Below are 24,423 nucleotides of genomic sequence, written 5' to 3'. Positions count from 1 at the left end.
GATGAACAATGAAATGCAAATCATTTCTCCTTGCATGCAAATTTAATGTGAATGTTATGCAGCTTGAACTTGAACAAATAACAATTTACGAGAAGTGATTCTTATTGGTCCAGTTTCAAGCTGCATATAATTTACGTCTGTGTGAGCTGTCAGTCATTATTAGGCGTATGGGGGGAGGGGGGGTGTTCCAGCGCTGAATCGGCGGAGGCAAGGGGGGCGGGGGAGCCTCTGCATTAACCAATAAGGAATCTAAATGGGGCACTTTTTCTCTACATATACAGTTGGGACTGGGTGGAGGTAACCAATGTTCCTGTAGAAAACCTACGCAAACATAAGCCAGGTTGCACTCAATCAAACTCTTTCTCGCTGTTTCTGTTGTCCAGCATGCCTCAAGGTGTTCAGGCTCACTGGTGCAGGTCAGTCAAAACCAGTGCAGGGAGATCTGGAGAAAATCTGATGCAAAAAAAAAAAAAAGTGGATCAGTAGTTCAGAGTGAAGTCAGAATCCTTGATCTAGACATCTGCTCATTTTTTGGCATCAGTGTTACCCCAGTTCTTCCTACACTGCTTTTGATAAATCTCCCACACTGTCCTTTCTACACTTCACCCTTCGCCTTCACATTTAATTGCTAGTGATGAAGCAGCACCTTTCCTCTTGTTAGGGATGATATAATGGCTATGCAAGTTCCTTGATTCATTCTTGGCAATCCTGTTGCTGAGCAGGAAATTGCTGAAAGATTGGCAGAGTATTGTGGTGCTTCCTAGAGCTCCAGAAATCCGTGATTCACATGGAATCATCTGTCTCTCTATACCCAGGCTCAGAAAAAGACTGGAACAATACTTCAGCTACAGCAGATACAGAAATACTTTGTGCTTTTGTACCAGTGTTTTCAGGGCCGCCATCAGAAATGTCTAGGCCCCATACTGGGCAAACCTACTGGGTTCCCCTCACTACCCATAGCTCTCACCCCCATATTACAGTCCATATCAAATCTCTGCAAACAATCTCATACAAAATAGAGGCATACATTTGTTTGATAGTATAGGGAGCCAAGAATTCCCCCTATGCAGCCAGAAGCACTCTATCGGGTACATAGAGGATGGAAAGTTGTGGTACATAGCAGATAACAAGTAGTGGCACATAACGGTTGGCAAAGAGCAGTACATACTGAATAGTGAGTAGTGGTAAATAGCGGATGGACAATAGTAGTGGTAAATAGTGCCTGGTAAGTTGTGGTACTTAATGGATGGCGAGTAGCAGTACATAGTCAATGCCCAGTAGCAACACATTGTGGATGGCAAGTAATGGTACATAACGAGTATTGATACATAGCGGATGGCGAGGTGCGGTACTTAGTAGATGGAGAGTATCGGTACATAGCAGATGGTGAGTAGTGGTCCATAGCGAATGGGGAATAGTGGTACATAGCAGAAGGCGAGCAGCGACACATATCAGATGATGTGTGGTGGCACACAGTGAATGCCAAGCATTGGTATTGATAAAGGGAATTTCTATGCAAGAGCTGCATGGCAGGTTCTAGACTTTTTGCTGCCTGAGGCAAACGTGTAAAGATGCCCCCTACCCCCGTTTTGGAATGATCACAAAGCACCCAACAATTTTCACCACCCATTATACCCCAGAAAACACCCTTAGTATAGGTAGGTAGCCATGTATAGGTGCCCTCAGTATTGGTAGCTAGTTACAGTTGCCCCGGTATAGGTTAGCCAGGTACAGTTGCCACCAGTATAGGTTGGCCAGGCACTCTCTTTAATTCCTGTTTCTGCCTGGTGCTGTCGCCTGACGAATTCACCTCACTTGGCATCATGGGCGGACCGGGCCCTACAGCTGCATCAGATATGAAACTTGTGTGATTAATGGTATAGTTTCCTATTCACCTTGACTAAAATATCCAGGAAAGTGATCTAATGCTTCAAAGAGGATAAAGTGCGAAAAATGTGTGACAGGGTCTGTAATGTAAGGCTCTGTGTCTGTGTTGCCGGGATTGGTGGGTAATAGGTCTAATAACTCGCCCGCAGCCACTTAAATCATTAGATGACAAACTCAGCTTATCCTCCCCCCGCCTCGGCTGCCCGAAGTGTTCTGTGGCCATCCCAACCTGCGTTGCTGCGAATGCCGAGCTTGGGCCAGCTATGGCAATGTAGGTGGGAGTGGCCACACAGTTTTGGGACACTTTAAAAAAACAAAAAAACCTTTGCAGTTTTGCTAAGGAAGGGGGCCGGAGCTTCACAAATCTAATGATTTACGCGTCAGCGGGTGAGTTACCGTAATAACCCTACAGCTCGCCGATCCTGGCAGCACATACACAGAGCTGTACAATCATTGTTTTATTTTCTTTTTAACTCTTGTTACTCTTTTTAAAAATGTATCCTGATTACCATTTCATACAGAGAATGATGTAAGTTTTTTAAAAAAAGTTATTTAACACTTTCTTTTTTTATCTGTGAATTTATATGAACCAGAAACCGACAACATTCAGGAAGCAACATATGAACATCCCCCCCCCCCCCCCCCCCCTTCAATAAACAGAGCTGTTCTAATTATGAAGCAGAGATTGCTTATCCTAACAGCATATGTTTTTGTTTTGTGGTGGGTGGGATGGAGCCAATGTGGCTACTTCTCTGTGTAGAGCACTGCTGACATTGCTTTCCGTATGTGCTCTTGGTCTGTGCTTTACACTCCTTATCAGATACTTTGTGAGCTCTTGCGATAGGAGATTTATGGGCCAGCCGTATTATTATCATTACCAGTGCCGATTTTAAGTCATCGAGGCGGGAGCAGCAGTGTGTATTTCTCATTCTGTCTCGCTCTCAGGAGTGCGATCCTGTACAAATATACACGTAGATCTGCCTATGCCCTGGAGGCACATATGGTGCGCAAAAGTGTTTTTCCTTGCTGATGAAGAGGCAGCCTGGAAGGAGAATGGTCCCTGGTGCTTTCTCGTTCCATGCCAGTAAGGAACTCCACACGAGCACTGCCTGAGCCATACTGCGGCCTGCTAGACTGTGCTTTTTACACTGCCTGCAATGCTTCGTGACAGACTAATGATGCTGCCCCTCCTAGGAGGAAAATGAACCGCTCACTTTAATATGTTTAACCCATTTATCTGAGCTGTAACCACACCACCTCTTCAAGGAGAAACAAATCTACTAAAGGAGGAACCCAGGATGTGTTTAATGAATGTATCTCCATAGTTCTTCATCTCTCCTTATTCTTTATGACTTACTTATAATATACTGTGACAGGTGCCACGGAACACTGCATGCAAGTTTAGTACTGAAAACACTATATCATAGAAAGATTTTTCATAGACTATCTGAAGATGGGATTTTAACCCCTCACTCAGCCCCTGCTGTTTTAAAGTGTACCTGAGGTGAACTTCTGAAAAGTCAGGTGTCGTCTTAAACGCCGGGTGTCATTAATGCCGGGTGATATGTTCTATCCTGTTACCGCCTCTCAGATCTTGCTGCTGAGGACTGTAGTGACGTGGCCGAGATCTGAGAGGCAGAGAAGGAGGTAAATGGGATACAAGGGTGGGCCAGAAGGGTAAAAGAGGCGTATTTTATGGGCACAGCGTGATCTATTCTCCCATACTGCTCTGATAAACAGGTAGACTAGGAGAGCTGACCAATCCACTTAGGGAGAGGGATAGTTGATCAATCCAACCAGTCAATCACCAATATACTGTTATATACTGGGTACCACATACAGTACAGCACCAGTATTTGTTCATACATAGCACCGTATATGATTTTTTAAAATCTTTATTTGGTGTGTGTTGGAAGAGGGGTAGTCTTATACAGCAGGTATATCCCAAACTATATTTTAACTGGAAAAGTTGGGGGGTCGTCTTATATGCCCAGTCGTCTTATACGCCGGAATATTACCTAAGAAGCATGAGCCTTCCCACATCCTCCTGGCCCACACCATTGCCACGGGTTGACCCTTGAAAGAAATCCAAGGGCTTGTCAGGTTTCTGATCGAACTCGTCTTTATGCACGAGTGCAGCCATACTGCACCTGAGTACGGACATGCCTGCGCAGTAAGCCAGAGCCGCTTGTGCACAAACTGTTTTGTGCTACAGCACAGGCATGGCCATACTTGCACAGGTGCAACACGGCCTCTCTTGTGCATGAAGAGGATGGTGGTCACAATCTTCAGGAGGGTCCCAGGCACCCATGGTGGTCTGGAGGAGGGCATGGGAAGCCTTTGGAGGATCCAATGTATTTTTTTCATTAACCAAAGGTTTTTATTGAGTTGTTAAATGCTGTACAGGGAAATGACATATGATAATAAATAAATGTATAATATGGAAGGTCAAGTTCTTAGGTATGTATTTAATTTTTGGGTTTGTCCCTGGTTCTCTTTTACACTTATAAACACAATAATTCGAAGACATTTTTAAGAAAAATTAAACATTTATAAAATTGTTGCTGCACAAATTTGTTTTAGCAATTTAATAATATTTAAATTAGGTTTTCATTTTAGCATGCAGCTAACTTAAAGAGACTCCGTAACAAAAATTGCATCCTGTTTTTTATCATCCTACAAGTTCCAAAAGCTATTCTAATGTGTTCTGGCTTACTGCAGCACGTTCTACTATCACCATCTCTGTAATAAATCAACTTATCTCTCTCTTGTCAGACTTGTCAGCCTGTGTCTGGAAGGCTGCCAAGTTCTTCAGTGTTGTGGTTCTGCTATGAACTCCCCCTTCCAGACCCCTCTCTGCACACTGCCTGTGTGTTATTTAGATTATGGCAGGTTCTCTCTGCTCTATTATCTTTTACAATCTGGATAAATCCTCCTCTGAGCTGACTGGGCTTTCACATACTGAGGAATTACATACAGGAAGAGCTGTCTGCACTCTGCAGGAAGAAAAAGCCTGACACTTCAGTGGAAGATAGCTGCAGGGGGAAAGAAACACACAAATGATCTCTTGAGATTAAAAAGGAAGGCTGTATACAGCCTGCTTGTGTATGGATGTATTTTCTATGTGTGGACATACTGTACATCAACCTACTTCCTGTTTTGGTGGCCATTTTGTTTGTTTATAAACAAACTTTTTAAAACTGTTTTTAACCACTTTTAATGCGTCGAGGAGCGGCGAAATTGTGACAGAGGGTAATAGGAGATGTCCCCTAACGCACTGGTATGTTTACTTTTGTGCGATTTTAACAATACAGATTCTCTTTAAGAATTTACAAAACAGACAGCAAGCTCAAATTGCTCTTCTTTGCAACCATGGTAGCAGTACTTGGTGTAGTCAGTTTGAAGTCCTTGCAACCATGGTAACAGTACTTGGTGTAGTCAGTTTGAAGTGCTATTCCAATTGGATTGTCCAGAAGCCCCTCCTTTGCTGCAGGAGTAGTTGGCTTCATGGGGCAGGAGCCTCCATTACTCACTGTCAACACCTGGACTAATTCAGAGACTGGCAGGAAATGTTTATAGTCCTATCAGTCATATTAACAGTGTTTCTAAAAGAGACTGGCAGTTTTATATGCTCATAAAAAGTAATCAATCTGAAATAATGTTTGCCATCTATCTTGGCAATATATAAAGCCATACTAAAATAGTTACTTTTTTTCTCAAAAAGTGGAGTGTAGATTAATTTTGTTGTTCCGGCTTAACTCCCAAGCCAATGAAATTCCGTAGAATTCTCCATTAAATAGAAGCTAAAGGAATGTGTTCTGGCGGTATTCTTTCCAGAGATGTGGCTCCTTTCCACTGCGTTTTTTAACCCTTTGACAGCCTCGGTGAGATGCATCTTAAAGGGGCCCATATACCTAACAATTTTCCCGCCGATATACAGCAGATACGATCACTGTGATCGAATCTGCTGTGAAATCGTTGCGCAAACGCTGACCGAACGATCGATTTCCATCCAAAATCGATCATTCCCGTCGATCCGTCCATGCGGAAGATTTTGTTCGATCGCCGGCGGGTTGGGAGTGCGTCGATAGCGGTGTTCGAATGACCGATGCTAGCGGCAATACATTACCTGTTCCAGCGGCGCAAGTCCCCTGGTCTCCGCTGTCCCTTCTCCGCGCTGGGCTCCACTTCACTTACATACTGTCCCGACAGGAAGTTTAAACAGTAGAGTGCTCTCTACTGTTTAAACTTCCCCCAGCAGGAAGTAAAGTGAAGCTGCAGCCATGGAGCCCAGAGCGGAGAAGAAGACAGCGGAGACCAGGGGACTCGCTCTGGCTGGATCACGTAATGTATGCGGGGGGGGGGGGGGGAGGGGGCAGCTGCACAGATTGTGAATCGGTTTCATAGTGAAATCGATTCACAATCTGTTTGCAGTAAAGGAAGCCATACGATTTTTTTATCTGTTGGTCGATCTGATGGCAAATCGACCAGTGTATGGCCATCTTAACAATTGCTGTCATTGAGAGGGTACAGTCTTGCTGAGATGCATCTTTTCAATGGCATTTAAGTGTTAAAGCCCAGTTCCCAGAAAAACGTAAGTGGTCTGTGACATATTTGGGGTTTTTAGTACTGTCTGTGTCACCAGAATGTCTTTCACTTCCTGTGACATGTTGAACTTCAAGTGCTGGAGTCTTTTCAGTTCTGTCAAAGTTAATCTCCGGTCAGAGATGCAAGAATTTTTTTTCTTTTTTACCTTGTGGTCACATGAACTTAAGTTCTATTCTAATGTGCTATCCAATTACTTATTATCATTAGTTATTATATTTGTAGCCAGAAATGTTGAGGTATATATTGCTGTTGCTGTACTATGCTGTCTGACCTGCATTCTTTTCTGTGCAGCCTCATTTTAGATCTGCACATTGTTTTCATTTTTTTCCTCCTCATCACCTGTATCTGATAAAGACTTAAATATATTACCTACAGTTAGGCAAGTGCATAGAGCTGGGAAAACTTACAAACAATCACAAAGGAGGGTAGAAGTGGAAAGATCTTTATTTTTACATTTACCATCCATATTTAAGAGAAATAAACTGCATTGCTTTTGTCTGCTAAGGTGCAATGCTAGCAAACAAAAATCTAGTTTTGAATGGAATAGAGAAGGACTAGATCCTCTCATGCTTGTTTTGCTGTCTGTGACTATAGATCAGCGGAAATTCCTGTTGCCAGTAACAACAGTATTTTTAGTGGCATTGAGAAAAATTATCTTTAATTTTCCTTGCCATTATATAACTATTATTGCATTTATGAACACTTTATGTAAAAACATGCAGTGATGTTACTTTTAGTATGCACACAAGGCAGAATAGCACTGAGGACCGAGTATTGTGTGTATAGAGCTGGATTTCCATCTGAATATGAATAGATGAAAGTAAACAGGATATACAATCAATATGCATGCTTTTTCATACTTTATAGATGTACTGGACATAAAAGATCACTGATAACATTTTCATTGCTTTGCCGACTTACATTCAACACTTTGTGGATATAGTGCTTTATTTTTCTCATGTTTTCTTTGTTAAAACTGAACAGGTTCCTATTTTGAAAGAGAAAAGTCCTCCCTGATTTCAAAGACCTATTTTCCCTACCCATATGAGTAGTGGTGTAGTGCATTTATGTCCATGTGGATGAATAGCTGCTAAATGAATGAATAGCTTGCTATTTAATTATAACAGAATACATCTAGTTTACTAAGGCATCACTTCAGAAGGTCGTCGGAGTACATGCGTTGTCCTGAAGGTGTGGCCTGCATTAGTTTGTGAGGTGGACAGCCTTGTTGCTGTGTTTGCAAAGCTGCAGGGGCTTCCAAAAGTCACAGCAGTACCCAGGTGAATATTTGAATTAGTAGCATGAGCAGATATATCTTCCAACTCTGGTGAAAGTCTAGTGAATGGGGGTGCATAGTTTATTAAAATAGCCCTGAAAAGTAATTTTCCATCAAATCAACAAATCAAATCAATAACTGGCATGTCCAATCTGCTCCCGATGAAGAACGGTAGCTATTTTGTGCCTCAATTGGGAGTAGATCGGACATGACGAAAATTGTTGATTCGACTTCTCAATCTGATGGGAAATTGTGTTATGTGTACCAGCCTTATAGGACAACTGAAACAAGAGGGATATGGAGGCTGCCATATTTCTTTTTTTTAAAGCAATACCAGTTGCCTTGCTGTCCTGCTGATGTTCTGCCTCTTATACTTATAGCCATAGACCCTGAGTATACAGATCAGATGTTTCTGACATTATTGTCAGATCTGAGAAGATTAGCTGCATGCTTGTTTGTAGTATGATTCAAACACTGCTGCAACCAAAAAGAACAGGGCTGCTAGGCAACTGATATTGTTTAAAAGGAAATATATATGGCAACCTCCATATACCTCTAACTCCAGTTGTCCTGTAATTGATTGAATTGCTTGAAGCTTGTATAATGACAATGGTCATACTCTTTGAAAACACTTCAAGGAGCTCAGTAAATGTTAGAATTCATCCTGAAACACTGTAGATTCAATAATGAAGTCTGTTTAGATTCTACTGGAAAATACATTTTGCATGGGCATTTATTTCACTGTTGGAGTTGACGAGTCACTGTATGTGTAAGCAAGTGCTGATGGGCCTAGCTGACCTGCCCTATTTGATATTTGTAGAGCAGCATGTTTTTCTGGGAGTTCAGAGCATTCCTAGGGATTGCGTGCTGTTTGATTTTGTGAACATATTTCAAAAGTATGCACAGCTTTGTAGATGCCGTCGTAATTCCATTTTATTCAGTGCTTACATCAACATCACAGGTGGAAGTGAAGTAAAATTGCCATTTTCTTGTACATCTCATATCACATCACCGCTGAACACCTGCTATTGCCCTGGAGGCATCATATCCCATATGTATTAAGTTAAAAATCTCAAGCTTGTTTTCTTTAGAAACTCAATTCCCTTCAGGTACAATATTTTTTCACTTTTCATCTTCTCAGCAATTTCAGTCACTTAAATGCATTTTAAACGGTTATCACTGAGTGATCGTGCAGTTAAGAAACAGATTTGGGTAAATGTTGCCTGAAACAGTAACTGACAGAGGCAGTTTATCCCTTATACAAATAAACTGTCCCGATACAGCTTGTAGAAGGAAGCATATTAGCACTGAGCTGAAGATTTTTAAATGTGCTGGTTTGCTAGGGGTGTGGGTACACACTACCTAAGGAAGGATCCCGAGGATCTAAAAACACACAGGGGACACCAAGAGTCCATAATAACATAGCATACCAAGGCAAGGGTAATGCCAGGAAATAGTACTAGATAAGGTAGTCACACACCCATGTTAGACCAGCATAGGTGTGTGGGGGAAATCTTCAGGTCAGTACATGTGCCATAAATAGACAGCAATACAAGTGCATCTCGTAGCTAGAAGGCTGGTGACCTTTCTGGGCGTCACTCGGCCCTGAACTGTCGCCTGAGGGAATCAAGCCCCAATACCAGCAGGCAACAGTAATTGTGCATGCATACGAACCATAAGATGGGGGCATTAGACTGTGAGCTCATGAGGGACAGTTGGGCTTGAGCCAGATCTCCAATGGCCAGCTGGAGCGGGCAGTGCAGTATTCGTTACGATGGTCCATTGTAGTCTGGAGGCAGATGCGTTTCTACCATTGGCTTCTATGGGAAGTCATCCGCTTGTCTTGAAAACTTGTGCAAGTATACTTTGCATTCTGGCTCTGAATCTGGCTCCATTTACAGTTCCCATAATGCAACCACATGGCAGGAAATAAAAATATAAACTAAGACCTGTTCAAAGGTGACCAAGTACACAGAAGGTTGTCAGCCCCGTCAGACTTGTAGGGAGCCAACCGACTTTGACATTTTTATTCTCAAATAATATAAGCAGAAAGATCTAAATGAACATGGACAGGAACATTATGCAGGAGAACAGAGGTGCTAAAAGTAAACTAAATGAGCTTAAAAACCAAATTCTTGGTAAATAGAGGAGGTAGTGGTGGACTTACCACAACAGTCGTTGTGTGTCTACTTGGAGGAGGTAAGTCCACCACTACCTCCTCTATTTACCAAGAATTTGTTTTTTAAGCTCATTTAGCTTCCTTTTATCATTTTGGCGCCTCTGTTCTCCTGCATAATGTTGAGTCCACCCTGGGTGGAGGGTTGAACCCCCTTTTTCTCATCTACAGAGAGTGACTTCTTATTCCTGAGTGGGGACATGAAAATCTCCCCACCTGCCTTTACAGTGGTTGCCTAATGGTAACCCTGGTTTGTGAGTATTAATATTTACTCTGTCTAGTAACCATTTACCAGCACTTATTACACTATTGGGGCTCTTGGTGTTCCTTGTTTTTATGGACAGGAACATGCCTTTGTGATGAAATGTTACACTTCTGTAAACAGAAAAAATATATCTTCAGTATATGATTAAATGTTAGATAATGAAGAAAGAATAATTGAGAAATGTGTCAAACTTCATCTGTGTTGCTGAAAATGAGTTGCTAATTGTGTTACTGAAAGGGAACCTGAAGCGAGAAGTATATGGAGATTGCCATATTTTTTGCCTTTTAAACAATACCAGTTGCCTGGCAACCCTGCTGATCTATTTGGCTGTAGTAGTGTCTGAATCACACCAGAAACAAGCATACAGCTAATCTTGTCAGATCTGACAACATCAGAAACACCTAATCTGCTGCATGCTTGTTCAGGGTCTTTGCCTAAAAATATCAGAGGCAGAGGATCAGCAGGATAGCCAGGCAACTGGTATTACTTACAAGGAAATACATTTGGCAGCCTCCATATTCCTCTCCCTTTAGTTCCATTTAAAGGAACAATATAGCAAAAAGAAGTAAGCAGTTTTTGGAATGCTTTTGAGAACAGAATACTCAGAGAATCCCCCATGAGAACTGCTTACTTTTTGTTCTGTAGTAGTCTTTTAAGTCATAATACCAATTAATGAATGCAGGGTACTGACAAGCTGGGTTCTTTTCCAACTATATTCTTTATTATTGTCTTTAAATGCAGATCCAGATCTATCACCTGGTCCATGCCAGGCTTCATATAAAGATTTTTGTATTCAAATTATACTTATCCAGTGGGGAAAATTTATTAAGACTAATGCAAGGCAAACTGGAGCAAAACTAGCACAAAAGTGAAGCGGTTGCCAAGAGCAACCAATGAAAACGCTTGATCTGGTTAACTGTTCCACTTCTGCATCCGTTTTGCTCCAATTAATAGTTTTCAGTCTATGCTGACATTTTTGATTATATAAAGAAACATACAGTCACTAGATTTTCACCATTTTGAGATGACTGTTAGTGATCTTGGAATCAGTGCTACTCTGTTACGACTTAATTTAGTGATTACAATGTCATTTAGTGGTCCGTCCTTCTAGATCGCTGAATAAGCAGTGATGGAGGAGTGCTATTGTTCGCTGCCCACTGCTTAAATGCTACTTGTAACTTGCTCATTGGCCTCTATTCTTTCCATAGAACTTAACAAGCTGCTCAGCATTAGCCAAGCTACAAGTGTGTACCGCTGCTGTTCTCAGTGTTGTCACCCTAACGATTAGGTAAGGGGCTAGATATTGATCATCTGAACATAGTCCTCTGTCCTGCTGGCGTTTGCTGCTTTTGCTCTCTTAGAACAGATAAGAGAAAGCTGTATGTTACCGAATGTACACTACATCAAACCATTGATAGACAAAGCGATTGTTCGGGATTTTCAGACATGAATATAATGTCTGTACAGGTATCACTCAACGTTACATGGCCAATGAGATGGATTGGTTTTTTTTTCAGCCAACTGCTTTGTGCCGCCATTGGACAGCTTTCTGTCCAGTAACATGGTTTTAGCAGGGAGAGAAGCTACAGAAGCCAGCCATCCAGGTACTTTCAAGAGACGCATTGCAAAAACTACAGATGTGCAATGCCGAAAAATTGTACATTGATCATGCAAATTTACTACTGTATGCATTTGCAAGTTGGAAGGTCGATCTAAAGCATTTGTTGGAAGTCTTACTAGTTAAACCCACATGAAATGTTTTTTGAAGAGCTCTATGCTGCATTAAATACTAATGCATACCAACTATTCATTAATATATATTTTTAAATGGAAGTTTTTTTTTATTACTTATAATTTGCAATGTGAGATTCATAATAAAAACCAGCTTTCTCTGCTGTGTTGCACAATGTGCTTGAACACATTATTAGTAGGCTTGCTCTGTTGTAAAGATAATAAGCAATTTCTTCCAGATAGAACTTGCCGGTTTATTGGCTTTGTATCCCCAAGACAAGCATGACTCCACCCATTCCACTGTTTGTGGAGTTGTCTGCTAAGCACTGTAGGAGATCTGACCGCTCTCATGTAGTCTTGCTGACTAAATCATTTGGGGGAATAACATAAACTCCTATAGCCAGTAACTTTAAAGAGAAAAAAGTTTTTCTTTATTATGTTAAACATACCCAGTGTAGGATCGGAGTCTAGATCTATCTGTAGACCTAATTATTTCTTAAGGTTTCCAGAGTGTGGAAATAAAATGGTTATGCTCATATCAGTATAATGAATTATTATTGTTTGCTCTTTTCCTCCTCCTTCCGTTCCCATGTGGTATAAATAACTTCCTATTGCTTTGAATCCCAGTGACCGGGGCCGAGATTGCATATTCATTCTGCTGAAAATGTATCTTGGTGAGCTGCATTTATAGCACATATACTATACACACAGCATAATAGAGGACTTCCACACAGCCACTTCATAGGCTTGAATGTGAAGTGATTCTGTCGCCTGGGGTGAGTTCCTGCCCTGCAAGTGTGCTGTATATACTCTGGGCCAATCAGGCTGGATTAATAATGTATCAGTACCAAACATAGAAAGATGCTGGCCTGAAACTCGGCTCCCCCTCCACAAACAATTCATGGAAACTCCCAGAGGAAGCAGACAGTAGCCAGGCGCTGTCAATTGTGAAAGTAGAGGGGAGAGTTTTAAACTAATAAAACTAAAAGAGGGAGGGGTGCTTAGGTTACAATTAATGGAAAAGCAGTGAGGTGCAAGCTTTTCTGTGTTTTGTTTTATGGTTTGTATGGCTGATTGTTAGGCTTCCTCTTCTGTAACCGCATCATATCCATAGCTGGCCTCAGCGTTCCCACACATAAACAATGCAGTCAGACTAGGAGCTGTCAACAGGTGTACTTGGTGAGCAAGTTTACAGGGCATGCAACATGGAAAACAGGAGGGAAGTGGCATTACGTCCTGTGCGCTGTATTGTGTTTACATCATTTGTATATCCTGGCTTTTTGGTTTCCGGTAAAAACGCACATTTGTTTTCCCATTGCATATGGGTAAGTCAGCGTCAGGATAACATGCACATTACATTCAAATAGGTTTCTTCTCTCTCTCTCTTCCATTTTCTACTTCTTCTCTCACGCTAGCTTAAAGTGAACCTCCAGACTAAAAATCTACTCAGCAGCACTGAAAAGGCTTGGTGTTTCTTTAACAGTGTCACGGCATCAGAATTTTGTATTTCTTACTTAAGCCTCATTTGTACCTGCACAGAAGAAAACTGACCGGGCATTTTTCCCCTGATGCTGTGCAAAGCATGTTTGGATTTCTGATGTTGTTCTTCTCTTTCTGCTGTTTTGGTGCATAAGATGTTTTTTTACATTTTGAACTTGAGATTTGAAGCCTAGCGCACGCAGCTGGGAGGGTTGATCAAGACACAGGACAGTTGGAACTGTGTCTCATGCTCCCTGTCACCTCCTTTCAACCAAAAAGATGGCTGCCCCCATAAAATCACAAACATTTGCCTGTTCTTTTAAAACAGGGTGGGTAAGAGATGATATTACTTATCTATTTTATGTAAAAGAACAGAGAAAGGACACTTAAAGTGACTCTGTAACAAAAATTACAACATTTTTTCTACCATCCTACAAGTTCCTAAACCTTTTCTAATCTGTTCTGGCTCACTGCAGCACTTTGTTCTATCACGGTCTCTGTAATAAATCAATGTATCTTTCCCCTGTCAGACTTGTCGGCCTGTGTCTGGAAGGCTGCCAACTCTTCCCTGCTGGTCTGTTCCTCTATGCACACTCCAGTGTGTGTTTTATTTACATAAGCCAGCAGCTTCTCTGCTATCTTATCAGTGATAGAAGAGAGCTGGATAAAAATCCTCCTCTGTTAAGTAGCTGGCTGACACATACTGAGGAATTACAAACACAGGCAGAGCTGTCTGCAGGAAGCCTGTCACTTCAGTGCATGAGAGAAGAAGGGGACAGAAGGTAAACACACAAATAATCTTTTGAGATTCAAAAGGAAAGCTGTATACCACCTGCTTGTGTATGGATGTATTTTCTATGTGTGGACATATTGTACATCAATCTACTTCCTGTTTTGGTGGCCATTTTGTTTGTTTATAAACAAACTTTTTAAAACTGTTTTTGACTACTTTTAATGCGGCGGGGAGAGGCGAAATTGTGACAGAGGGTAATAGGAGATGTCCCCTAACACACTGGTATGTTTACTTTTGTGCGATTTTAACAATACAGATTCTCTTTAAGTAGCAGATGACCTATCATATGTGTTGGTGACCCAACACAAGCACTAACCACATATCAAGAATGATAAGGATAAATCCTAGTATAATATCCAACATGCACCTTGTCAGCAAGGATACATAGCAAAATTACATAGGGAGCAACTGACTCTTGGGTGCATGCTGGAATATTTTAATATAGAAAAATTGTTGTACAAAACACACATATACATATTGTTAAACCATAAGTGACACACATCATATAGACAAAGTTAAAACAGGGACTTGTCCCTGTTTTAACTTATCTATTTTAATTAACATAACTAATGTATGTTAATGACAGTACGTTTGTTTAGGCTGAAGTTCCTCTTTAATCTTGGTGGATCACTTCTGCCAAGCTACAAGAGATAGCATTGTTGTGCCCCATTTACCTCTCCCCACCCAGGCGGCGTCACTTCTGCTCCGCCCCAAACCCCTCCACGGGATGGAGCAGAACATGTCGCTTGCTTGGAAAGCAAGCAACAAATCTGCCTTGGCCCTTCAATGTTGTACGAGGGATTGGGTGCCGATCTCCATCGGGCGATGTTGATCATGTGTATAAGGGCCTTTAATCTCTCTCTCCTCTTTGTTTTGTGCCTCTGTCTCTCACCCCCCCACACCCCCCCACACCCCTATCCTCCTACTTAAAGAGACTCCGTAACAAAAATTGCATCCTGTTTTTTATCATCCTACAAGTTCCAAAAGCTATTCTAATGTGTTCTAGCTCACTGCAGCACTTTCTACTATAACAGTCTCTGTAATAAATCAATGTATCTTTCCCCTGTCAGACTTGTCGGCCTGTGTCTGGAAGGCTGCCAAGTTCTTCAGTGTTGTGGTTCTGCTATGAACTCCCCGTTCCAGGCCCCTCTCTGCACACTGACTGTGTATTATTTAGATTAGAGCAGCTTCTCTGTTCTCTCTTATCTTTTACAAGCTGTATAAATCTTCCTCTGAGCTGACTGGGCTTTCACATACTGAGTAATTACAGACAAGGGCAAAGCTGTTTGTAGGAAGAAAAGAGCAGCCTGAAACTTCAGTGCATGAGAGCAGAAGGGGGAAAGAAACACACAAATGATCTCTTGAGATTCAAAAGGAAGGGTGTATACAGCCTGCTTGTGTATGGATGTATTTTCTATGTGTGGACATACTGTACATCAACCTACTTCCTGTTTTGGTGGCCATTTTGTTTGTTTATAAACAAACTTTTTAAAACTGTTTTTAACCACTTTTAATGCGGCGAGGAGCGGCGAAATTATGACAGAGGGTAATAGATGTCCCCTAACGCACTGGTATGTTTACTTTTGTGCGATTTTAACAATACAGATTCTCTTTAAAGGGTATCTGACCTGAGGCAAAGCTACCTACGGTAAGCATGCAGGTATCTTTATGCTGAGTCCACATTTCCCTGTGCACTGTCTGTTTCTCTCTTCTTTCTCTGCAGCCCTCAAGATTTTTAGGCAGGGAGAACCAAGCTTGCTATGAGGATCTCTCCTATCACCCTTACACACCATACAATTTTCTGTTAGATTCTTCTGTTAGATTTGCTTACAACATGGAAAAAAGCTATCTGGCAGGTAAATCTAAGGGAAAATCTAACAGAAAATTGTATTGTGTGTACCTAGTGTTAGAGTGTACCTGAGGTGAGAAGGTCCTGCAATATATTTGCAGTGTCTACTTCCTGCTTTCCTGAAAGAAGACATAGGGTTAACATCCTGTGCTTACAAATTAGCTGCTATGCCAAGGAAGCCAGCTGACTCAGTTGAGAGATCAAATTGACTAGTGACGGATGAGTGGGATTTAAACAGGCTAAATGTCTAAATACATACAGGGTGCATTTCTCTGTTATCCTTCTGTCCTGTGCAAGAGTTCAGGTCCACTTTAATATGTCCTACCCTCCAGTCTTATTCCCCCTCTTTCTCTTCCCCTCCGTTAATCTTTCTACTCTTCTGTTATTGTCTAACCACTAAAACGACCACCCAACCACCATGAACAGATGATTTGGGTAAAAGAAGGGGTTAACCGTCAGCCGGGTCTGTTTGTGCCTGAATAGTTTTGTTTCCCTTTCCTCCTTTGTGAAAACCAGTGTTAAATGCTGCCATGCTATGTACACACATTAGATGATTGCTGGATGTGCAGAACACAATCTGCCAACCATGATCACACATGCATGCTATGAATGCCAGAGCCCTTGTCTCTTTAAGTAGTACTTGTCTTTTAAATATGCGATAAGCTAGTAACTGACTACTTTAAAGCATTCCAGAAACCGAGAAGAAAGCAGTTTTGTAAACATGGCAGTTTGACTTTGAGATCCTATCTCTAAAGTTCACTGTCAGTTCTAATATAGGAAAACCCCTGGGATCTGCTTTTAAGAACTCAAGAAAGCCAAATGCTTTAGAACAAGATCCACTTCCAAATCTGCTTTGAAAGGCTGGGCGTAAGTAAACAACATATTTTATTATCATTTGAGAAAGATGAGACTCGGCGACTTTAACCCTTTAGCGTGCTGTTTATAGACATTTTCCTGCTATGCTTATAAACTATAGTACTTGATTAACTGCACATACTATAGAGAAACTGCACAAGTGATCTAAAAGCAGTGAAGTGTCTCCTGTAGATCTTTCATTTCATTTTCACATGCTCAGCCACAGCCGACCTCCTTGTCAGCTGTATTTTCCGGGGAGACCGCACTGGATTCCTGAGGCTTAGGAGGATGTGGAAGCCTCATTAGGAGCCAGAGGTTTCCCCCTCCCGAGGGAAGTACCCCCAGGGGCTGTTTCTTTTTTTTCTTTTTTTTTTCTTTTTTTTTTTGTTAGTGTCTCGTCAAGCTGCCCATTAACAATTTCAACAAACAATCAACCTTCCAAACCAATGATTGTGATTGGAAGGAAACAAATGGAAGGAATCGATCGAGTCCATAAATGAGATTTAAACCATAACCAATGCTATATTTTCAGATGGAATTGATGCACAAAACGGATCGATAATGTCGTTGTTAAAACAATAGTTTGGTGTCAATCGGCACCATCAACACTCTCTGATCAGATTGATCGGAAGGTTGATGGTTCGCTAAATTGTACTGTTAATGGTTACCTTTACTCTAGCTGTGCCAAGAGAAATGAGTAGTGTTTTCCATGCAAACCTGCCCGCCTGGTTACCTCTAGTGCTATGGCCCTGTCCATTTCAACCATTCTATAGTCTCCAGAGTCAGTGACTTAGCTACAGAGCCATGGGCCCCAGTTCAAATTATATGTGTAGCATGTATGAAGGAAACTTGCTAAACACAGGCAAGGTCCTCCCTATCCAGGCTGACTGGATTTCCATATCTACAGGACTCAATGAGTCAGTTTTCTAGCAATAAGAAAAAGCTGACACAGGTTTGCCTGTGTTCCTTTGTTAGCTTACAGCAGGTATTCTGTCAGAATAGAACTGCATCCCTGTACCTTTCCCTGCAAAAAAAAATCCTGTAAGCAGCATTGATTTAAGGCCTCTGTATCTCTCGGGCAATAGACAGCAATCACTCCTCTCTGTGGAGACACCCAGTCAGCTATATTGAACAAAGGTTAACAGGACCGAGCAGTGTGCAAGTTATTTAAACTCTTTTCGTCATTCCTGATATCGAACATTCACTCTCCACTGATTGATTAGTTTAGAGTAAATAACATCAAATGAACGCTGAACCCGTTGACTGACACAGCTTGTAAGATGGCCCTGGATTGTGTGCAATGAATGTTGACCTAGACAGTGCAGTGAAGTGATGGAGACAGACTAACCATTCTTTAAAAACAGCAAAGAGGTCGCTGTCGTCCTTGCACAATACAATAACAGATAATGACTTGGAATTCTGAGGTGGAGAAAGTAATTCAGAGGGCATCCATTGATTAGGCCTGATCAATGTGCTTACTAATAGTTGCTGAATGGAACAAGAGACTTGCATTTTTTTTCAGAGAAGCTGTACATGTGGTCAGGCTGATCTAAGGTAAATTCCGGCTCCCCTCCTTCTATTGATATTTCCATAATGAGATAGCGTTTTATCATGTAACATGATGTTTGCTGTATATCTCTAATGCATGTGTGCATCTGCCATGCTAATAAATGTGCTGTCTGTGAAGGGGAGCTGTCCTGATGAGATTTGGAAAATACAACATCCGGCTATTGTAATCTGCACTGTTTGCAGTTTAATAATAAAACCCACATTTGGATTAGTGAGCGGACCAAGTGGTATGTGAGATCAGTAAATGTCTCTGTATCAGTAAGTCCAATCATATATGGGATTAATTTATGTAGGTGTGCTTCAATAGAACAATCTTTTTTTCACTGCCCAATAGCAAAACCGTGAGTTAAATTTGGATGAAACTCTGACATAACATTCAAAAAAAAGTTCAGGTCCTATCACTTTATTTTTCCAGGAAACTGGCATCAGTGTAATGCACTTTTCTTTGTTTGGCTAAATTTTTCATACATCCTCGCAAAGCAGGAAGTAACATCTATTGGCCCTTTTGAACCCCTACAGTTGTGCCGGGTTTTCTGCAATTACACATTCTTGCCACAGGCGTCAGGATGCTGGCAGACATCTGCTGGTTTTTGAGAGTAATCACTCCCACCTCATTAGCATCTGACATTCAAGCAAGGTTGCGTTCTTATACACTTACTGTGCAGCATACAAAGAGGTTCATAGGAGAATTCTGGGGAAAAAGACCTAATGAATCGGCTGAAGTACTTCTAATGTGTAGAAAAGATTTGGTAATGTTTGTTTTTTTAAGTGGAGATTCTCTTTAACATAACATCATCCTTTGTACAGGAAAAGGGAGACAAGCTTTTATTTTTATTTTTTCATGAAAGAAGCTGTAAAAAGGTTAATAAGTGACTTTGCCATTAAGCCTGTCCTTTTGCTTTAATTTGCACGGCGCTGCAATCCAATGATGTTTCTGTCACCAGGTCTCAGTGGGGAGACTTTAGCTGACATTTAACTTTTACAATGTATTTAATTAGAGAAAGTAATTAATGTAAAGTTACAGAACCTCATCACGTTGGATTGGCATACGCTTTCTTTGTGAAATGATTCGGGTGTACAACCTGGTCTCTGTAGAAAGTTTGTACCACAATCATTTTAAATGGTATAACCTTTCAGAGAGCTGTAAATCTTGTAACAAAATAGTCTTAATCATGAAAATTACAGGGCCAGTTCCGTGAAACAAGGGACCCTTGTGTTTTTTGGTTTGTTTTGTTGTCAGGAATATTTGTGCATTAGGGCTGCTGTTTAGTGGTAGTCATTTAACCAAAGTGGGAATGTAAATGGCATGCATACTTGCATAATAAAGTTAATGGTAAGAGTAATTTAGGATAAAAGCAGCTCTAGGGTTTGCAGGTTAATCTGCTATATATTAATATTCAACTTTTCAAAAATAAAATTAATAAACTATTAATAGGATTAATTTACACTAGTCTGCAACAAATCCAACTGCAACACACAATCCAACCTGCATGATATTCCTGGAGAGCTGATACGTTTCCCACAGAAGCTTGTGGTGGAAGCTGCTCTGCTTCAGACTCCCAACTTGACCACAACACACCATTGGAGCAGATACTGCACTGTCCACTACGGTTGGCTGTTGGTGAACTGGCTCAATGTACACAGAGGTGCTGCTGGCTAGCACTTTATTCCTTTTTACAAACTCCAGTGTGATGTAATTGTTGTTGTTTTTTTATCCAGGTGACCTCAACATTTGAAATGTAGGTTTGACCCCACTCCACTGGCAGCCTAATAAAGAAGTCTTGCCTCATGCAAGGAATAAGTGTAAGGAACTTCAAGTTTATTAGACACTAAAAGATATAAGGCATTTTTCAGGCCTTCCACCCTTCCTCGGGTCCAAAAATGCAGTGTCTGAAGGTTGAACACTACAGACTTGGAGTGCCTTGTGTTCTAGTTAAAGAGGAACTGTAACCAAGGATTGAACTACCCCTTTTCCCATGAGAAATCTTTACCTTTAGATCATCGGGGGGGGGGGGGGGGGGGGCCTGTATGGTTGATACTGTAGCGAAACCCTCCCCACAGCGTGAACACAGGACCTTGGTTATGGACCTGGTTATAAATATTGACAGTTGGTGCTGTCTGTGGTTTTTCATATCTGCCAGTAGTACAGATAATTATGTGCAGGCTGATTTTGGATCAAACAATATGAACAAATTACATGGCAAATATCAATCATTTCTTGATCTCACTTCTATTTTTTAACTTCCCACTTTGCAATTTTGCAACTTTGTATTGATTTATTTTTTCCCCCTTTTCACTAAAGTTCCTCTGCTCTAGAATAGAAAGGTTGTTTTTTTTTCATATTAGGGCACGTTTTCATTAGGAGCAATTTGCTGTGTTTACCCTCATGCAATTTTCAATAGGGAAACACTGCCTATTGAAATTAATAGGCTGCTGTCCAATTCACATTTGGGGAAAAATGGTTTGCAGCAAACAAACAACAAAAACAAGGGTTACGCATGTGAATGCCTATACTAGCCATGCATGGCATAGCTAGAGAAGTTCAGATGCGACCTTGCATCATCACAGTGGAATGGGCTCGTACCCATTTTTTAGGAGTTCTGATTTTCTTCTCTTTAACCTCCCTGGCGGTAACCCCAAGTCAGGCTCTGGGTGGAAAAAAGGAGCCAGGAGCGGTAATCCGAGCCTGACTTGGGGTAGCTGCTGGGAGGTCTATGCAGAGCCTGCAGCGCAGAGGCCGTTTCAACTCCCCTCCTCTGGGATCCAGATGCCGGCAGCCATTCTCCTTCCAGTCCTCTGAGGCACTGGATCCCTCAGGTTAGATCGCCGTTTGTTGCCATGGCATACGGCGATCTCACTATAGGGTTACAGAGCTACCTGGAAGACGGAAGTAGAATTGCAGCGCTGTATACCAGGGAGGTAAGTACAGGGGCTACCATAGAGCTCTCTGTGGTATGATTTTTTCCTGGTTTTAGTGTCTAAAAGTGTACAAAAAATTGCACCACTTTTAGACCCTAAAATCCAGTAATAGTCATACCGCCAGGGAGGTTAAAGTACACCTGAACTAAAAAGGAAATCAATATGGTAGCCAACATATTCCTCTCAGTTCAAGTGTACTTAAATAAACATTAAGCAAAGGAGAAAATGTAAATGGTAATTTGGGTGCAGGGTATAGCCGGTATTAGAATATCAGTAAAACTACTAATGGGTAATACGATAGTAGAATATTGATAATTTTTACCAATATTTTACTATTACTAAACCTAACAATATTTTTGCTTTATCAATGCCTAACCCTAACCTGGGCTGGGCAACGCTATAGCCGCAATGAATATTGCGGTCTATTTGGTGCCTATTTTACCATAGCACCACCGCCCAAATTACCTGTTTCACCCAAAACGCCAAACGTTCAACTAAATAGGTATTGTCACACATACACAGGAGCTCAGATGCACACACAAAGATCAGAGACTACTGCTGAGAGATGCTTGATATCTCTCATATCAGTTCACTTCAGCATTTTTGTATTCAGCTGTTTGCTATAAACAATGCAGCAATTGAGGGAACTTCACTCTTACAGCATTACCAAAATATTTTGTTACCCGTGGAGTCATAATATAAAATACAAGAATCTGTAGAATTCCTTTTCTGCTGACAAAAGTATCGCCTTTGTTTATAAGACGAAACACACACAAATATTAGTTTCTCAGGGCTTCATTTTAAACACAGCTGGATGTTACGTTTCTGCAAACAAACATGAGCAGGGCTTGTGTTATTGCAAATCCAACGACAGACTGTCGCTGCTCCCTACGTCTTGACAACCTCTCCCTGTTCAAGCTGCAAATAAAGTTTTGTTTTTTTATTTATAAAAAGTAATGCCTATAAATTTGAGCCTACTACTGAAACCGAGAAATGTGCTGTCGATTTGAATTAGCCGCAAAGGATTATGGGACGTTTGTGTGAGCTTCCTGAGCGTACAGTTCATGCATTGTTTTCCTTTGAGGAGTGTGGGAGGTCTGTCATGAGAGAAAATGCTAAGAAAATAGCAAGATGCCCATGGGCACCAACCCCTCCTGCCACTGTCTTTTAATGGCAAACTGCTTCAGACCTTTTCATTCATATGTGCCGTCAGTCTGAGTCTCCCTCTTTAATAAGGTGTACTGTAGAGGAGGCCAACAAACAGCAGCCCTTTAATTTTGCTTGCAGAAGGCGCCTACATGTTTTAAAGTTTGTAATTACTTTCTGGCTTGTAGCACCCTCTCATTATCAGTGACTGGAAAGAATGCTGCCTCTTCCAGAAACATAATTATAGAGGGTGGGTATTTGTGGTGAGGTGAGATGGGAGGGAGAGGGATAGCTGTACATTTTACAGACTCACATATGTTTCACATTGTCAGAAATGCGGTTTGGGGGCTTCACGTTCCCATGCAGTTGCGTAGCTAAAAGAAGGGAAGCATAGAGGAACCCACGACCATTAATGAGAGGGTTGTGGAAGGAAAATACTGGATAGGAATGCATGCAGGAGTCTGACAGGATATTTTTTTATAGCCTATGCTAGGCAAAGACATGTTAAAGGGAAGGTTCAAGCAAAATAAAAAAATGAGTTTCACTTACCTGGGGCTTCTACCAGCCCCATGCAGCCATCCTGTGCCCTTGTAGTCACTCACTGCTGCTCCAGTCCCCCGCTGGCAGCTTACCGACCTCGGAGGTCGGTGGGACGCATTGCGTACATTTTTACGCATTCTCGCTAGTGCAGGAACATTAACACATACATTTTTACGCGTTTCTGGTTCAATGCATAAATTGAAACCAGTAATGCGTAAAAATGTATGTGTTAATGTTCCTGCACTAGCGGGAATGCGTAAAAATGTACGCAATGCGGCCCGCCGACCTCCGAGGTCGGCAAGCTGCCAGCGGGGGACTGGAGCAGCAGTTAGTGACTACGAGGGCACAGGATGGCTGCATGGGGCTGGTAGAAGCCCCAGGTAAGTGAAACTCCTTTTTTAATTTTGCTTGGACATTCCCTTTAAGGCTTACAGGGGCATTGTCTGGGACTTGTGTTCAGAGTTCTGCACAAGTTATAGCAGACAAGCCAAGCTCAGGTCCCTGGTAACAAATAACTGGTAACATAGCAAAGACTGAAACTCTTCACAAGTTAGAATACCGCTAGAACTGACAGTGTGGTTTCTGACCACATGATTCAAAGGGACCCTACTCTGAAATGAATTCAGAAGCTGCAATCATTATTTCACGGAATATGTTGGCGCTTTATAAATTAATAATAATAATAATTTAAAGTGGACCTGAACTCAGAACTTGCTCTTTGCTTTAAAAGATAAGCAACAGCATAATAACCTTTAAATAAAAACATTCATTTGACACAGCTGAGAGATCAAATTACAGTTGTGAATAGTCACCGATAAGGAGACAATTGACAAGCTAAACTCTCTTAATACATACAGGGTGCATTTCTCGGTTTTCCTTTTGTCCCTGCAAGAGTTTAGGTCCACTTTACAAAAAAGAAGTACAGTTACATGGCCATCATACTAATCTCCCGGTTAATGGACCATCCATGAATCCAGTGGACAGACAAGACTCAGAAAGCCTGATCTGCATACCCACTCTGGGTTATTCATTCTGACTTTAAAGCCCAACTCCTGCCACAGTCATAAAAGTATCCCCCAATAGCATGTTAATTTTTTTGTTTAGCATGATACTTTTTTCCCCTCGTATGAAATAAGACCTCTGCAGCTAAAAATGTTGTTGTCTTGGATTTTGATTTTGATCACATGACCAAAGACACTGGCTTCAGTGATTCTGTTTTCAGACTCTGTGGGTCTCTGCTTTCATTGCAACATCCCCTCTGTTCAGACTATCAAGCTGCATACACATTTATGATAGTTCTCAACATAGGAGGCTGATGGGGAGAACCTAG

General features: G+C 41.4%; 1 protein-coding gene across 3 annotated transcripts in view; it reads left to right on the top strand.

Moving 5' to 3' along the window:
- UNC5B (unc-5 netrin receptor B) overlaps positions 1-24,423 on the top strand; it is a 267,170-nt gene that overhangs the window by 95,680 nt on the left and 147,067 nt on the right. The window lies entirely within an intron of this gene.

This window comes from Hyperolius riggenbachi, chromosome 10 (assembly GCF_040937935.1).
Source record: "Hyperolius riggenbachi isolate aHypRig1 chromosome 10, aHypRig1.pri, whole genome shotgun sequence".
Lineage (NCBI taxonomy): Eukaryota > Metazoa > Chordata > Amphibia > Anura > Hyperoliidae > Hyperolius > Hyperolius riggenbachi.
The sequence above is the reverse complement of the archived record's forward strand: the minus strand, read 5'-3'. Positions and strand labels throughout refer to the sequence as shown.